The 4,495-nt window shown below is 37.9% G+C and overlaps 1 non-coding gene across 1 annotated transcript; it reads left to right on the forward strand.

The window, feature by feature from the left end:
* Positions 1-4,147: 4,147 nt before the first annotated feature.
* trnan-guu (transfer RNA asparagine (anticodon GUU)) lies at positions 4,148-4,221 on the forward strand. Its single transcript has one exon. It is a non-coding gene; the product is annotated as a tRNA-Asn (tRNA).
* The last annotated feature ends 274 nt before the right edge of the window (positions 4,222-4,495 follow it).

Here is a 4,495-nt window from a genome sequence, read left to right on the forward strand (position 1 = left end):
ACATACACTTTTGGACTTTTTCTCTAGCAGGTTCTATTGACCTGGGCTTCAAACGTTGTCTCTGAGAAGTGTGAGATCTTTTTAATGCCCCTCTCATTCAGGTCAGAAACATGCCGTTATTTCAGTTAGCCAAACTTAATGACCCCTCTGTAAATGGTTTAATGTGCACACTGCTGCTACTGGCTTGTTTTTCTTTTCTACAATGTAAGTTCATACCTTCAAGTTCATGTTATTTGAGATCTCTACATAGATTTCTTCCTCATGTGCAGAAAGACGCAGTTCAGTTTGAGTCGATTCACTAAGTTGATAGTACTCAGCAATGAGCCATTAGAAGCTGAAGGAGTCGATTCTTTTTGAGGAAGTCAAATTTTTTTATGTTATACTAAATAATTAAAAGAGTCGGATCACTATCATTAGCTGTCATTTACAAATGAATCGCGGGTCAATACAGAGACAAACCATCTCATCTAATACAAAATAGAATAAATAATGTATAACAGTTTAATGATGCATCATACATACAGTGAAGCAAAACACAAAACCCCTAACTTGTAAAAAGCTTCACTTAAATAATAATAAAATGTCAAAAATACATCAAATCACCTAAATATTATCTACATAACACATACAGCAAAAACATGTGAATGTGGAAGCATGTGTGTGTATTGTGTGTGTGTGTGTATGCTTATGAATATTAATAGAATAGAATCGTATGTTAGACACGTATAGATACATGAAGTGATGTAGACACACATATTAACTCCTTAGCAATAGTACCATATAGCAATAGACATCTTACCATGAGCTTGTTGGATCTCATTTCAAAAACAAACAGTATTAAAATCAAGTGACTTGTGTGTGATCATTAGTGACTTGTGATCTCCTGAACAGGTGCACAAACATCAAATCATCTGCTTCAGAGCGACATGGAGGGACGGGCCAACTGCGTCCTGAACTTAATGCAATTTTCCAACAGTGGAACGTTTTGTTGTGATTTTGATACTTGGGTGGCAATGTTTAACTAAAATTACTTTTATTTAGTGTTTAAAACTTCTAAATGACCTCAGTTTTGTCAATTGATTTCAGTCAATTATATTAATCACGTAAGTTTAAATCTAAGTTAAAGTAAAGTCTGAAGTTGTGTGTATTTTTGCTTTATTTACTTAGCAAATGGCGAATCATTACGTTTAGTTTTCCTGGTGTCAGGGTTCCATGGTGTAAACGTTAGCACTCTGGACTCTGAATCCAGCGATCCGAGTTCAAATCTCGGTGGGACCTTACCGCTTTTACTTGGGGACCGGTGTGAGGTCCAAGATTGTGAAACTTTAGCAGTATCAGGATGGTAGCATTCAGCGCATGTGCAGTACAACAGAGCATCACAATTGCTTGTGCTAGTTTAGTCATCTTAAATTACATGTTAATTTCCATCCATTCATCCAGCTTGAATATCATAATACCACTAGTAGTGTTATAGTGTTCCACATGTGACTGCTCCATCCCAAAATATAATCGCAAATCATTGTTTACAGAGCCATCTAACAGCCAACTTGCTCTTAGTGCCAAAATACGAGCCAGTTTGTTCAGTAAAACTTTATAAGCCAACAGCAGCGAATAAACTTAAGAGTCACCTTAGATTACATGTTAACTTCCATCTATCCATCCAGCTTAAATACCATAAACACTACATACAAAACATGTGGAGCTATTCTTACTACAGTAAAACACACTGAACTGACTTTTAAAGTGAAGTTCAAAATGTTGTACAGAGATCGTTCCCATCTAGTGGTGCTAGATAAATTACAGCTTGTTGCTTGTGTACAGATTTGTGACATTATTATTAAATTGTTGTTGTCGAGTTTGTTGTTATTTTTTAACTGTTCATGTTTTTAAGTGTAAAACCATAAACAGCACCGTCTATAAATAAATGAATCTTATGCTTCCACTTGAGATTTTTGTGTACGTGAACAATGTCTGAAATATGACGAGCTTGATTAGTTTGTAATATGTGTTAAGATGATGAATGAACCTAAACACTTGCTTTTAAATTTTAAGTTTTTATTTATTTATTTTAGTTTCAATACAACGTGACACCGGCAAGATTAAGAAAGCAAAAATAAAGTGTCCCAAGTGTTTTTGTAACGTGTTGTAGACCTGCAATGGCGACTGTTTTTGGTATACAGGAAAGAAAAGGACGAATGCAGGTGAAAAAATATTATTGGGCAACCAGCACTGTGTAAATATTGGACAGAACACATGATGCGACAGTAAGTCTGTATCTGTTTCTGTTGCTTATTTTGAATTGTGTTTGTTTGTAAACTGTGAATTAGTTCTTAATCTGGTCGTGATGTTAGTGAATTAAACCTACATCTCTCTGATGGTCTGACCGATGAGCTGTCTGTTCTGATATGCTGCTTAAGCCTGGCTAGCTCAGTCGGTAGAGCATGAGACTCTTAATCTCAGGGTCGTTAGTTCGAGCCCCACGTTGGGCGAGTATCTTCATTTAACATCTACTGAAACCAAAAGGACGTTCTTCCACTTTGGACAGCCGGTCTCCGGTGACTTATCAGGTGGATATTTGTGCTTGTAGGACTGTTGTTTACTGGATGTTTTCAGTTACTTATTTCCACTATTCTGTGGGACTACACATTGTTGTTGTTTCTCATATCCGTTTGATCAACAGACAGGTTGTGCAATAAGACACACTCGTCCCTGGGTGGGCTCGAACCACCAACCTTTCGGTTAACAGCCGAATGCGCTAACCGATTGCGCTAACCGATTGCGCCACAGAGACATGCGCACAGTTGTTTCATTGGACAAATGAGTCACATGACTTGCTAACATTTACAGAAGGGTAATTAAGTTTGACAAATTGAAATAATGGCATGTTTCTGACTTGAATGAGAGGGACAGTAAAAAGGTCTCACAATTGTCAGAGACAACGTTTGAAGCCCAGGTCAATAGAACCTGCTAGTTAGAGAAGGATCACTTGTTTGTTAGTTTAAGTCCAAACTTTATGTGGGGGGATCGAACCCGCAGCCTCAGCGTTATTAGCTCCATGCGCTAACCAACTGAGCTAACCAGCCAACAGGCACATACAGGGCATATACACACATACCCGATTCTACACTGACAGCCCTTCAGTTATGGAGCTGCCACACAGAAACGATGGAGAGCTTTACTGTTGTTGAGCAGAACAGATCTTCGTGTGAGATGACTGAGGTTCATGTATTTTTCTTTTAAGAATAAATAAAAGCTGATGCTTTTAACCTCATACTTTCCTAATACTTTTATTCTACACAGTCTACATTTCTTTTAGTCTTCTGCCATGTGCAGTGCAAGAATTCACATAATTACACAGCAGTTCTCTTTTTACTTATTTATTTATTTTTGCCATTGACAAAATTGATTGTAACCATTTATAAAGATCATGCCACGTTCATTAGTTGAAATGAAGCCAGAATTAAAGATGGCAGAAGAACAGGGTGGTATTCTTACTTTCAGTGATTAAATTACTCAGGTTAGAAAGTCCTGATACACAGCACATGCTCACCTGACACTCTCTCAACCATGCTACCTTTAATCATTAAAGAGGGTGTGGCCCAAACAGGGATCAAACCCGCAACCTTGGCGGTATTAGTACCACGCTCTATCCAACTGAGCTAACCGGCCAGTTCATCTGTGCTCTGTTTAGCTCTTTGTACATAATTCTACACTAACCCCATTCAACCAGCTGCACAAAAACCATTAGAGATTCTGCACACTTTCAGTGAAGATCTGTAAAAATGAGCGGCTCCTAAACTGAATTTGGTTGTTATTGCACCAGAAATGCAGCAGTTTCATGTTATTTTAATGATCCGAGATCTCAGTCCTACTTCAGACATCTGTCTAGTCATTTCTTATGTTCAGACTTTCTTAATACACATCTAAGAGGTTTTGTGGGTTCTTATATGTGTGAACTATCTAAACTATACTGTATTGTGGTGCGTTCTTTCAGCCTTCATCAGTTTATCTCTGCTCATTCAGCCTACAGCAGTTTAGACCCGCCCACTTAACCACCAATTTGCCTCCACAGTGAGCCTGTATAGAGAGATTAGATTTTTTTGTGTGTACCGTCCAATGAAACAGCTGTGCTGTTGACTGTGCATGTGTCTCTGTGGCGCAATCGGTTAGCGCGTTCGGCTGTTAACTGAAAGGTTGGTGGTTCAAGCCCACCCAGGGACGAGTGTCTTTTATTGCACAACCATGTCTGATGATCAGACAAACCTCAGTGTATATTATCTGGAAACAGATGCTCTTCATATAGAAATATGCTTTACATTTGCTTGATGGTAATAACTCCTAGTGAAGTCTTAATGAACAATTAAAACATCAATTCACTTTTTAGTTCAATTGGGGAAAAATATTAACAGTAGCTGAACTTCCTAAAATCCAGAATCTACATGTACAAATCCTACATTCATTCCACAAAGTTCACAAACTACATTTAATGAGTGAA

The sequence above is a fragment of the Trichomycterus rosablanca genome, chromosome 14, assembly GCF_030014385.1.
Source record: "Trichomycterus rosablanca isolate fTriRos1 chromosome 14, fTriRos1.hap1, whole genome shotgun sequence".
NCBI classification, from domain to species: domain Eukaryota; kingdom Metazoa; phylum Chordata; class Actinopteri; order Siluriformes; family Trichomycteridae; genus Trichomycterus; species Trichomycterus rosablanca.